This window comes from Sus scrofa, chromosome 1, assembly GCF_000003025.6.
Source record: "Sus scrofa isolate TJ Tabasco breed Duroc chromosome 1, Sscrofa11.1, whole genome shotgun sequence".
NCBI classification, from domain to species: Eukaryota; Metazoa; Chordata; class Mammalia; order Artiodactyla; family Suidae; genus Sus; species Sus scrofa.
This window is the reverse complement of record NC_010443.5, coordinates 85,284,422-85,298,349: the sequence shown is the minus strand read 5'-3', so window position 1 is coordinate 85,298,349 and position 13,928 is coordinate 85,284,422.

Below are 13,928 nucleotides of genomic sequence, written 5' to 3'. Positions count from 1 at the left end.
TTTTTTTTTTTAATTTTATTTTACCACTGTACAGCAAGGGGGTCAGGTTATCCTTACATGTATACATTACAATTACAGTTTTTCCCCCACCATTTCTTCTGTTGCAACATGAGTATCTAGACATAGTTCTCAATGCTATTCAGCGGGATCTCCTTGTAAATCTATTCTAAGTTGTATCTGATAAGCCCAAGCTCCCGATCCCTCCCACTCCCTCCCCCTCCCATCAGGCAACCACAAGTCTCTTCTCCAAGTCCATGATTTTCTTTTCTGAGGAGATGTTCATTTGTGCTGGATATTAGATTCCAGTTATAAGTGATATCATATGGTATTTGTCTTTGTCTTTCTGGCTCATTTCACTCAGTATGAGGTTCTCTAGTTCCATCCATGTTGCTGCAAATGGCATGATGTCATCCTTTTTTATGGCTGAGTAGTATTCCATTGTGTATATATACCACATCTTCCGAATCCAATCCTCTGTCGATGGACATTTGGATTGTTTCCATGTCCTGGCTATTGTGAATAGTGCTGCAATGAACATGCGGGTGCATGTGTCTCTTTTAAGTAGAGCTTTATCCGGATAGATGCCCAAGAGTGGGATTGCAGGGTCATATGGAAGTTCTATGTATAGATTTCTAAGGTATCTCCAAACTGTTCTCCATAGTGGCTGCACCAGTTTACATTCCCACCAACAGTGCAGGAGGGTTCCCTTTTCTCCACAGCCCCTCCAGCACTTGTTATTTGTGAATTTATTAATGATGGCCATTCTGACTGGTGTGAGGTGGTATCTCATGGTAGTTTTGATTTGCATTTCTCTTATAATCAGCGATGTTGAGCATTTTTTCATGTGTTTGTTGGCCATCTGTATATCTTCTTTGGAGAAATGTCTATTCAGGTCTTTTGCCCATTTTTCCATTGGTTGATTGGTTTTTTTGCTGTTGAGTTGTATAAGTTGCTTATATATTCTAGAGATTAAGCCCTTGTCAGTTGCATCATTTGAAACTATTTTCTCCCATTCTGTAAGTTGTCTTTTTGTTTTCTTTTGGGTTTCCTTTGCTGTGCAAAAGCTTTTCAGTTTGATGAGGTCCCATGGGTTTATTTTTGCTCTAATTTCTATTGCTTTGGGAGACTGACCTGAGAAAATATTCATGATGTTGATGTCAGAGAGTGTTTTGCCTATGTTTTCTTCTAGGCGTTTGATGGTGTCCTGTTGTATATTTAAGTCTTTCAGCCATTTGGAGTTTATTTTTGTGCCTGGTGTGAGGGTGTGTTCTAGTTTCATTGCTTTGCATGCAGCTGTCCAGGTTTCCCAGCAATGCTTGCTGAATAGACTTTCCTTTTCCCATTTTATGTTCTTGCCTCCCTTGTCAAAGATTAATTGACCATAGGTGTCAGGGTTAATTTCCGGATTCTCTATTCTGTTCCATTGGTCTGTCTGTCTGTTTTGATACCAGTACCACACTGTTTTGATGACTGTGGCTTTGTAGTATTTCTTGAAGTCTGGGAGAGTTATGCCTCCTGCTTGGTTTTTGTTTCTCAGGATTGCTTTGGCGATTCTGGGTCTTTTGTTGTTCCATATAAATGTTTGGATTGTTTGTTGTACTTCTGTGAAAAATGTCATGGGTAATTTGATAGGGATTGCATTGAATCTGTAGATTGCTTTGGGTAGGATGGCCATTTTCACAATATTGATTTTTCCAATCCAGGAACATGGAATATCTTTCCATTTCTTTACATCTTCTTTGATTTCTTTGATTAAGGTTTTATAGTTCTCGGCATATAGGTCCTTTACCTCCTTGGTCAGGTGTATTCCGAGGTATTTGATTTTGTGTGGTACAATTTTAAAAGGTATCATTTTTTTGTATTCCTTTTCTAATGTTTCATTGCTGGTGTACAGAAATGCAACTGACTTCTGAATGTTAATCTTATATCCTGCCACTTTGCTGAATTTATTAATCAGTTCAAGGAGTTTTGGGGTTGAGTCCTTAGGGTTTTCTAGGTATAGAATCATGTCATCTGCATACAGTGACAGTTTGATCTCTTCTCTTCCTATATGGATGCCTTTGATTTCTTTTGTTTGTCTAATTGCTGTGGCTAAGACTTCCAAAACGATGTTGAAGAGCAGTGGTGAGAGTGGGCATCCCTGTCTTGTTCCAGATTTGAGTGAGAAGGCTTTCAGTTTTTCCCCATTGAGGATTATATTTGCTGTGGGTTTATCATAAATGGCTTTGATTCTATTCAGGAATGTTCCCTCTATACCCACTTTGGCGAGGGTCTTGATCATGAATGGATGTTGAACTTTGTCAAATGCTTTTTCTGCATCTATTGAGATGATCATATGATTTTTGACTTTTTTTTTGTTAATGTGGTGTATGATGTTGATTGATTTGCGTATGTTGAACCATCCTTGTGAACCTGGGATGAACCCAACCTGGTCATGGTGTATAATTTTTTTGGTATGTTGTTGGATTCGGTTGGCTAAGATTTTGTTGAGAATTTTTGCATCTATATTCATCAATGATATTGGGCGATAGTTTTCTTTTTTGGTGGTATCTCTGTCTGGTTTTGCAATGAGGGTGATGGTGGCCTCATAGAATGTCTTTGGGAGTATTCCTTCTTCTTCAACCTTTTGAAAGAGTTTAAGGAGGATGGGCACCAATTCCTCTTTATATGTTTGATAGAATTCACCTGTGAAGCCATCTGGTCCTGGACTTTTATTTGTAGGGAGTGATTTTATGACCTCTTCAATTTCATTTCTAGTGATCGGTCTGTTCAGTTGGTCTGTTTCTGCTTGATTCAGTTTTGGCAGGCTGTAAGATTCCAGAAAATTGTCCATTTCTTCCAGATTGTCAAACTTATTGCCATATAGTTGTTCATAGTATTCTCTTATGGTTTTTTGTATTTCTGCTGTATCCGTTGTGATTTCTCCTTTTTCATTTATAATTTTGGTGATTTGGGTTCTTTCTCTCCTCTTTTTAGTGAGTCTGGCCAGGGGTTTATCAATTTTGTTCACCTTTTCAAAGAACCAGCTCTTGGTTTTATTAATTTTCTCTATTGTTTTTTGAGTCTCTATGTTATTGATTTCTTCTTTGATCTTTATAATTTCCTTCCTTCTGCTGACTTTAGGACTTTTTTGTTCTTCTTTTTCTAATTCATTTAGGTGGAGGGTTAAGTTGTCCATTTGGGATCTTTCTTCTTTTTTGAGAAAGGCCTGGATTGCTATAAATTTCCCTCTGAGCACTGTTTTCGCAGCATCCCATAGATTTTGAGAGGTTGTGTCTTCATTATCATTTGTTTCAAGGTAGTTTTTAATTTCCTTCTTGATTTCCTCATTGACCCATTGGTTTTTTAGTAGCATGTTGTTTAGTCTCCATGGAGTAGGTTTTTTCTCTTTGCTTTTGCCATGGTTGATTTCTAATTTCATGGCATTGTGGTCAGAGAAGATACTTGAGATAATTTCTATGCTCCTAAATTTATTGAGATTCGCTTTGTGTCCCAATATGTGGTCGATTCTTGAGAATGTTCCATGAGCATTTGAGAAGAATGTGTATTCTGCTTTTTTTGGATGTAGTGTCCTGAAGATATCAATTAAGTCTAACTTTTCTATTGTTTCCTTTAGGATCTCTGTTGCTTTATTGGTTTTCTGTCTGGAGGATCTGTCCATTGATGTGAGGGGGGTATTTAGGTCTCCTACTATGATTGTATTCTCATCAATATCTCCCTTTATGTCTGTTAATATTTGTTGTATGTATCTGGGTGCTCCTATGTTTGGGGCATATATGTTGATGATAGTAACATCCTCTCCTTGGATGGATCCCTTAATCATTAAATAGTGTCCTTCTTTGTCTTTCTTTATGTCTTTTGTTTTAAAGTCTATTTTGTCTGATATGAGCGTTGCGACTCCTGCTTTTCTGTCATGTCTATTGGCATGAAATACTTTTCCCCAGCCTTTCACTTTCAATCTATATGTATCTTTTGTCCTAAGGTGAGTTTCTTGTACGCAGCATATTGAAGGTTTTTGCCTTTTTATCCACTCAGCCATTCTGTGTCTTTTGATTGGGGCATTCAGTCCATTGACATTTAAGGTGATAATTGATAGATGATTATTTATTGCCATTTGATCCTCGTGTTCCAGTTGATTCTATGGTTCTCCATTCTTCTTCTTTTTTTTTTTTTTTGGTTGTATGGTCTCCTGTTATTATCTGCTTGAGTGTATTTTTTTTTTTCATTTTTTGCAAATGCAATATTTGGTTTTGGCTTGTGGTTGCCCTGTTTTTTAAGTATGCTAACCCCTTCCCATAATTGTGTGTTTTAGCCTGATGGTCCTGTAAGTTCAAACACTTCATTATTATATTAAAATTAAGAAGAGAGACATACATACAAACAAAAAGGATTATTTACCCCCTAACATCCCTTGCCCACATTTTATGGTTTTGATGACTCTTTTATTTTTTTCTTTTTAATTTTATTTTGTTTGAAGCATGTTCATGATTAAATCTGTATGCTGGCTTATTTGAGTGACTGCTATCTGATTACGGTTTCCTCAGTCCTAGTTCTTCCTCTTCTTCTTCTTCTTTTTTTTTTTTTTCTTTTCTTTTTTCTTCCCTTTCCTTCCTTTCTTTTTGGTTTAGAGAAGCCCTTTCAATATTTCCTTTAACCTGGGTTTTGTGTTGCTGTATTCTTTAAGTTTTTGTTTGTTGGAAAAAATTTTTATTTCCCCTTCTATTTTAAATGATATTCTTGCTGGATAAAGTATTCTAGGTTGCATATTTTTTCCTTTGAGCACTTTAAATATCTCTTGCCATTCCCTCCTGGCCTGTAGTGTTTCTGTAGAGAAATCAGCTGATATTCTTATGGGGGTTCCCTTGTAGGTAACATTCTGTTTTTCTCTTGCTGCCTTGAGGATCCTCTCTTTATCACTAACTTTTGCCATTTTTATTATGATGTGTCTTGGTGTGGGTCTGTTTGGGTTCAGTTTGTTTGGGGCCCTCTGTGCTTCTTGTATCTTGAATCCAGTATCCTTTAGATTTGGGAAGTTTCCAGCGATAATTTCTTCAAATATATTTTCCATTCCCTTATCTTTTTCTACTCCTTCTGGAATTCCTATTATGCGTAGATTGGCCTGCTTTATATTATCCCATAGGTCTCTTATATTGCTTTCCAGTTTTTTGATTCGGTTTTCTGTCTGTTGACCAGATTGAGTGATTTCCATTATTCTATCTTCCACATCAATGATTCGTTCTTCTGCATTATTCATTCTGGTTTTTACTGCCCCTAGTTCAGTTTGCATCTCTGCAAATGAATGTTCTAGTTTTTCTTGGCTCCTCCTTATATTTTCTAGCTCCTTTCTGAGGGTATCTGCATTACTGTTCATATCTTCTCTTAATTCCTTCAGTATTTTCAGTATTTCTCTTTTGAATTCTAGGTCTGTCTGACTGCAGAGATCTGTTTCATTGTTGACTGTTTTAGGTGAGTTCTCCTGTTGGTTTGACTGGGGGTGGTTTCTCAGCTTCTTCATCTTGCTTGTTGTCTTCTTTCTCCTGAGGGAGTTGTACTCTCCGTTATCGGGTAGTGTTTGCCTTGTCACTGCCGTGGAATATTTCCTGAGGGCTGTCGTTGTTGGTCAATCTTTTTTGAGGCAGTGTGGCTTTTCTGGAGTGTTGATGGAACTAACAGTGTTTCTTTGAAGCAAAGGAGGACTTCCTGAGGGCAGACAGGACTGGGAGGTCCACCCCACGATGGTAGCAGATTTCACTTGGTTCTCAGCACCCCCTGGGGTCTTGGGCAGGTAGCAGGGCCCTTGGAGACTCAAGAGGCTCCTCCCCAGGGCAGCCCGACTCAGAAAGACCGTCGGAGATCTTTTCCTAAGTCGGCCAGGCTTGTTGCAGCTTTTCTGGGCTGCAGGGGGTCCTGCCTGGAGCTGGCAGTCCTATGCAGCTGGTCCACTAGGTCTCAGCACCCCTTGGGGTCTTGGGCGGGTAGCAGGGCCCTTGGAGACTCAAGAGGCTCCTCCCCAGGGCAGCCCGATTCAGAAAGACCGTCTGAGATCTTTTCCCGATTCGGCCAGGCTTGTTGCAGCTTTTCTGGGCTGCAGGGGGTCCTGCCTGGAGCTGGCAGTCCTATGCAGCTGGTCCACTAGGTCTCAGCACCCCTTGGGGTCTTGGGCGGGTAGCAGGGCCCTTGGAGACTCAAGAGGCTCCTCCCAGGGCAGCCCGACTCAGAAAGACCGTCGGAGATCTTTTCCTAAGTCGGCCAGGCTTGTTGCAGCTTTTCTGGGCTGCAGGGGGTCCTGCCTGGAGCTGGCAGTCCTATGCAGCTGGTTCACTAGGTCTCAGCACCCCTTGGGTCTTGGGCGGGTAGCAGGGCCCTTGGAGACTCAAGAGGCTCCTCCCCAGGGCAGCCCGACTCAGAAAGACCGTCGGAGATCTTTTCCTAAGTCGGCCAGGCTTGTTGCAGCTTTTCTGGGCTGCAGGGGGTCCTGCCTGGAGCTGGCAGTCCTATGCAGCTGGTCCACTAGGTCTCAGCATTCCCTGGGGGCTTGGGCGGGTAGCAGGGCCCTTGGAGACTCAAGAGGCTCCTCCCCAGGGCAGCCCGACTCAGAAAGACCGTCAGAGATCTTTTCCCAAGTCGGCCAGGCTTGTTGCAGCTTTTCTGGGCTGCAGGGGGTCCTGCCTGGAGCTGGCAGTCCTATGCAGCTGGTCCACTAGGTCTCAGCACCCCTTGGGGTCTTGGGCGGGTAGCAGGGCCCTTGGAGACTCAAGAGGCTCCTCCCCAGGGCAGTCCGATTCAGAAAGACCGTCTGAGATCTTTTTCCGATTCAGCCAGGCTTGTTGCAGCTTTTCTGGGCTGCAGGGGGTCCTGCCTGGAGCTGGCAGTCCTATGCAGCTGGTCCACTAGGTCTTAGCACCCCCTGGGGTCTTGGGCGGGTAGCAAGGCCCTTGGAGACCCAAGAGGCTCCTCCCCGGGGGAGCCCGTCTCAGAAAAACCGTCGGAGAATTAGGTCGATCTATTCACGGCCTGGCTAGGCTTGTTCTAGCTTTTCTGGGCTGCAGGCCTTTTCTAGGGGGCTGGTGGTGTTTGGTGCTGCTCTGTGGAAGTGTAGCCCCTCCAAAGTGCAAGCAGGCCTGTGCAGGGAGAGCCCCTGCGGTGGTAGGCTTCAGGCAATTGTTGAGGCCAGCCCTCCTGGATGGCAGGCAGCCCCAGGTTCCGCGAGAGCGTAGGGGGTGGCGGGGGTGGGGGGAGGGAATGCACTGGGAAGCACAGCTTTCTGCTAGCTAGCCGGCCTGTAAGCTTGCTGTGGCGTGGGGGGTATTCTATGGGAACCCACCCCTTCTTCTCTCCGCTCCCCAGCACGGGCGCAGACCAGGCTCTTCTCCCAGGTTCCCTCTGAGGCGGCTTTCCACTTCCCCTCCCCTAGAGTATTGCTCCCTTCCTCTGCGACAGCTTTGTTTTCTAGTCTCCCAGGCAGTCTCTGCCCTGTCAAATGGTTTAGAGACCTCCCAAGCAGTTTCCGCTCTTCCCCGCCCCCTAGCCCGGGGACTAATCTCTGGAGCCGAGGTCTCGGTGCCCAGCCCCCACCCAGGCGTCCCCCGGCCCTTTCTTGGGGACTAACCTTCGGAGGCGAGGTCTCGGTGCCCAGCCCCCACCCAGGCGTCCCCCGGCCCCCTCTCGGGGACCAACCTTCAGAGGCGAGGTCTCGGTGCCCAGCCCCCACCCAGGCGTCCCCCGGCCCTTTCCCGGGGACTAACCTCTGGAGCCGAGGATTCGGTGCCCAGCCCCCACCCAGGCGTCTCAATTTTTGGTGACTGTGCCCGTAGTTCAGATGGTCCGTTGGGTTCTTGATCCGTTTTTCCGTACTCCGACTTTCTGCTACACTCTTCTCTGCATCTGGGGATTCCTCCGGTTCGTTTGATCTTTCGCCCGGTAGGAGACTTTCCAGGGTGCAGGATCTCTTTCTCCTCCGCAGTTCCCTTTCGGGAGCGCCCGTCCCGCTCGGATTCACCTTCTCTCACTCTCCTCTTTTCTCCCGTTCTGCCCAATAATGTCACGAACTTCTTGCCATTATTGGAGTTTAGGTTCCTCTGCCAGCGATTGGTTGCTGTTCTGTGCGAGTCATTTCTTCTGTAGATGTGCTTTTTTTGTTGTATTTGTGGGAGAGGGCAAGCGTGTCCCCCTACTCCTCCGCCATCTTGTCCTCTCTGATTTTTCTTATGTCTAGCTTATTTTACTAGCAGAATATTTAAAAATTCTTCCTAGTTGTAGCATTTATCAGTCCTTTATCCCTTTAAATTGTTCAATAATATTTCATTGTATAAATATATATATATATTTTTTTTCCCAGACTTTTTTTTGATGGCCATTTAATTTATTTCTACTTTTTTTGGCTACTATGAATTTCATTGTAAATATTCATATAAAAAATTTGTGGGGGGACATACATTGTCAATTTTCTTAGGCATGTACCTAGAAGCAGAATTTCCAAGTCATATGGTAACTCAATGCTTAGGTTTTCGAGGAGCTTCTAGAGTGTTTTTAAAGTGGCAGCACTGTATTACATTCCCACTAGCAATGTAGCCAAGGTCAAAATCTTCTTAGCTCTTCTCTCTATTTGAGAATGAAGGGGCATATGTTAGGGTGTATATATGTGAGTGTGTGTGTATACATGTGAGAAAGAGAGAGAATGATAAGAAGAGACAGAGATAAAGAGAAAGATGGGATTTTTCTGAAGATAAGGTATGAGGAATATTATAGTGATGGGTTTTTAGCGTCTCCTTATCATCCAAAATTATCTCATCATTCCAGTATTCACACAATTTTGAATTATACAATTTTCTTGGTTGCCCATAATCAGGCTAAACATTTCCTTATAACAAAATTAATTCTTTAATATAAATGTAATGCATGCACATAATTTTTTAGCAATTAAAATGACAGAAACATATACATAAACGTTAACTATTTCTTAGAGAAAGATGCTTCTGCCATCTTCCTTCCTTGAAAATCACTTTAAAAGAAAATGGCAAGCGAGAACAGACATATATTTTTACTAAAGCTAAGGTATATCTGTAGCTTGAAAAACTTTTATAGTAAGAAAAAAAGAGTGCGAGACATCAGCATTATTAGGAAGATAAAAAAGTAACATCTCCAGACACTAAAACTATTAAAAATAAATGATACGGCACAAATGAAACTTTGCACAGAAAAGAAAATCATCGACTTAGAGAATAGACTTGTGGCTGCCAAGGGGAAGGGAGAGGGAGTGGGATGGATTGGGAGTTTGGGGTTAATAGATGCAAACTATTACCTTTGGAATGGATTAGCAATGAAATCCTGCTGTGTGGCACTGGGAGCTATGTCTAGTCACTTATGATGGAGCATGATAATGTGAGAAAATAGAATGTATACATGTATGTGTAACTAGGTTACCATGCTGTACAGTAGAAAAAAATTATATTGGGTAAATTACAATTAAAAAAATAATCAGAAAGAAAAAATAAAAAATAAAAATAAATAAGCTCTTGAGTTGCCTTCACGGCTCAATGGTAACGAACCCGACTGTTATCCATGAGGATGCAGGTTCAATCCCTGGCCTTGCTCACTGTGTTAAGGATCAGCACTGCCATGAGCTGTGGTGTAGGTTGCAGACGTGGCTCAGATCCTGCGTTGCTATGGCTGTGGTGTAGGCTGGCAGTTGCATCTCCAATTTGACCCCTAGCCTGGGAACTTTCATGTGACAAGATTTATTTTTTAATTTATTTTTTATTGTTATTTCCCCCAACACACTTTTTTTTTTTCCCACTGTACAGCATGGGGACCCAGTTACACATATATGTATACATAATTTTTTCTCCCATTGTAGTGCTGCATTGTAAGCATCTAGACATAGTTCTCAGTGCTACACAGCAGGATCTCATTGTTAATCCATTCCAAGAGCAATAGTTTGCATCTGTTAACCTCAAGCTCCCAATCCCTTATTGTGAGGTGCCTCTTCAACAGATCCAGCAAAGAAAAATCAACTTCTATATATAAGAATAGTATCAAAAGACATACATTATAATAATTATTACTTTATCCCGCAAAGTTACATTATTTTATCCCTTCGTCCCATTGAAAATTTGTTAATTCAGCTATTGCAGGCAAATGTTGCCAAGTGGGAGATTTAGGGCAAATTTTAGAAAATGGAACTCTCATTGTCAGAACTGAGTGGTTTTTACAGTCTTTACCTCTTCCCAGGTAAGCAGATTCTAGATAACATGTGAGGACAATCTCCTTTCTAGAGAAATAAATTTTACATTTAAGCCTAAATGCGAAGCGCTTATAAGTACTTGCCTACTTGTGCTCTTCCAAGGACATACCTCTTCTGTGTTTTCATGATAAACTGGCCTGAAGTAGTCTCTTTTCAGCTTGCTAGTTACGGGGTCTCTTACCAATAAGAATCAAAATGGGCCTTTCCCTTAACTGATCCTTAGCATTTTTTTCCTCAAGTCAAGCCAAGGTGCATTTATTGCTTCATGATATTTCATTTATAATTAATTGTACAGTGAATGCAGTTAACATACTGAAGGGTTAAAGGCTCACCTGTCATATCAAAACTTATAAGGTTCTTTATTGCCAGGGGTGAATATTAAGGACCTATTCCTTGTTTCCAAACACTGATTCTTCTTCCTCTTTCAATCTCTTTCTCACTCTTTAATGACAACCATAAGTCCCAAATCTAAATGTACTTGGCTCCCAACATTCTAAACAATTGGCAATAAGGTATTAAGAAACAGCATCTCAGGAATTCCCTTTGTGGGTCAGTGGTTAATGAACCCAACTAGGATCCACAAAGATGTGGGTTTGATCCCCGGCCTTGCTCAGTGGGTTAAGGATCCGGCGTTGTCATGAGCTATGGTGCAGGTTGCAGATGAAGCTTGGATCCTGCATTGCTGGAAGCTGCAGCTCCTATTTGACCCCTAGCCTGGGAACTTCTATATGCCTTAAGTACAGTCCTAAAAAAGCAACAAACAAACAAAAAACAAAAAACAAAAACAAAAACAAAGAAAAAAATAAACAGCTTGTTCTTTCCTCCTCACCACTGCCAAGTGAAATTGGGAAAGGCAGGCTTATAAACTGAGCTGGGAATCACTTATTTTCAAATCTGCACAAAAAAACAGACAGCTCAGGTACTCAAGGAAGTCATAAAAGGCTTTCAATCTGGAGGGAGAAAATGCTGTAATTAAAATATAGGGTAAAGCAACAATGCATGGGAGAAGAAGCTAGAATATACGGAGGATGGAAGAACATTAGTTAGTCCCATGTGTGTTTGTTAATGGAGCTGGCTTTACTGAATGATTAAGGTTGTATAATGGCCCTGTTAAAGGTCAGCCATAGATAATGAGAAAAATGACATACTTTTTTATACCCAAGTAATAACCTACACATATTCAACATCAGATGTTGGATATTCTTATTAACATTATATATATGTGTGCATGTGTATAAAATATATGAAGTATATTTTATATATATATGAAATATATAAAAATATAAAAATATATGAAATATATAAAATATATGAAAATCTAGACATCTCTCTTGAATTATTTACACTCTTCTCATTTCAGAGATAGACAGTTTGATAGGCATGATTTCCTACAATAACATTTGCACCTTAAAGATTGAACTATTTTGGCTTGCTACTCTTCACACAATAAAGATAGTAACTTATAAGTGAAAAAGGATAAAGGTGAACTGTATATATGTCTGAGGTAGTGATGACAGTGGGTAGTGGAATGGCAGAAAGATGGAATGGGCATTTCAAACATGTTGTTTTCTTTTTACTTTCCTTCACTGATCTTTTGGAATCTACCACAGACAAACTCTATTAGTACGAAGGAACCCTCTGAGTGCCTCTCACATCCCTCAGGAGTGTTAGAACATGGAAAAAATTAGGAAAAATAGAGACTTTTATTTAGGAAGATAAACAATTAACAAATAATAAATTAAATATTAATTATTATACAATTTAAACTTGTTTTAGATAAGATATTAAGGTTGTGATCAATTATTTCATGGATGGTTTGAAAAAAATGATATTGAGGTTCACCAGGGATGTGGTGTTTAGAAGACCTGATTCGTTGATGTACACATGTACTTTAGTTCAATTTAACAAACATTGAGTTCTCATGAATGGGGAATGTACTAATTTTGATCAATAAAAATGACTAATAGAACATAACCCCAAATAAGAGCTATATAACATGCAGGATCAAAAGATTTTACATTATTTATCAAAATGAAAATTAGCATATTTAATGATTGCTGATTATCTCAATCTATTATTCTATTTTTTCTACATCCAATTCGCCTATTCATTTTAGATATGTATAGACATAACTCATTAAACAAAACCCAAAAAACATAATTACCCTGAAATCATAGTAGCTCAAAATATGAAGGTAAACACTATCAGTGTTTTGGGTCTCTGTGTGGCCAAGCATAGCCTAAAATTCAGCTGTGATATGACTTCTGTGGGCCTTTGCTGTTTCAGCAACTTTTGTCCAGCATAACAGCTTTTCCCAAATGACCACTAGTATTCTAATAGATGAGTATCAGGTTTAGTGTCATTATGTCTATACAGTTAGAGTGATGTTAAAATTAAATGAATTGTAAAATCATGCATACACACACACAGCATATGTACACAAAATGACAAAAGCAAATGGGCTGTGGAGCCATTCTGTTCTTCTGTTACTTAGCTCTGTTATCTTGGGGAGAGTAAATATCACTTATCACAATTCATGTGTACAATAGACCCTATTGTAAAGGTAGCCTATAGCTAATGTAAAGTAGTTAGCATAATAATTAAGCTTGATATATTTTAGACTATCTCTTCCTCTATTAAACTATTATCTAGTCATTCTCTCCATTTCTTTTCTATCCGATTAATAAAATTCCTATCTGTATGTACTTTTTTTTGTCTTTTTTGCCATTTCTTGGGCCACACCCACGGCATATGGAGGTTCCCAGGCTAGGGGTCGAATCAAGCTGTAGCCGCCGGCCTACACCAGAGACACAGCAACGTGGGATCCAAGCCACGTCTGCAACCTACACCACAGCTCACAGCAATGCCATATCCTTAACCCACTGAGCAAGGCCAGGGATCGAACCAGCAACCTCATGGTTCCTAGTCAGATTCGTTAACTACTGAGCCACGACAGGAACTCCTATCTGTATGTATTTTTAAGATATGTAATAACACATTTGGCAAAAGCATTGACATATCAAGGATATTGATGAAAAAACTTGAAATATTGATACATTTCTTTATATTTAAATTAAAATTTTATTTACCGACTTCAGATTCACATATAATGATTTGTTCAAAAGTGCACTTAAAATAACTTATTCCTTTTTTATGTTAATTTCAAAACAAGTTTACAACTGTAAAGCTAAAAATAAACACTTTCCAATTCATTGTCAGAATGTGGCTGCTGTACAAATTTGATTTTTATTCTTTTCTCCCTTAAGACCACTCACAAAAAATTCATCAAGTGCAGAGTACATATTAACAAACCAATATTTTATATATAATATTCTTTAACCAATTGGTTAATCCATTTTATTAGTAATTTAATATATACATATAATATGAGTAAATAATATTACATAAATCATATATATATATGATATAAAATAATATAAATATTCCCCAGGTTTTTCCTTAACAGTATTTTCTGCCTGGATACTAGATGGCTTAATCGATCTGAGGTTAATAGATGCAAACTCTTGCATTTTGAGTGGATAAGCAATGAGATCCTGCTATATAGCACAGGGGACTATATCTAGTCACTTATGATGGAGCATGATGGAGGATAATGTGAGAGAGGCAATGTATATATATTTGTGACTGGGTCACTTTGCTGTACAGTGGAAACTGACAGAACACT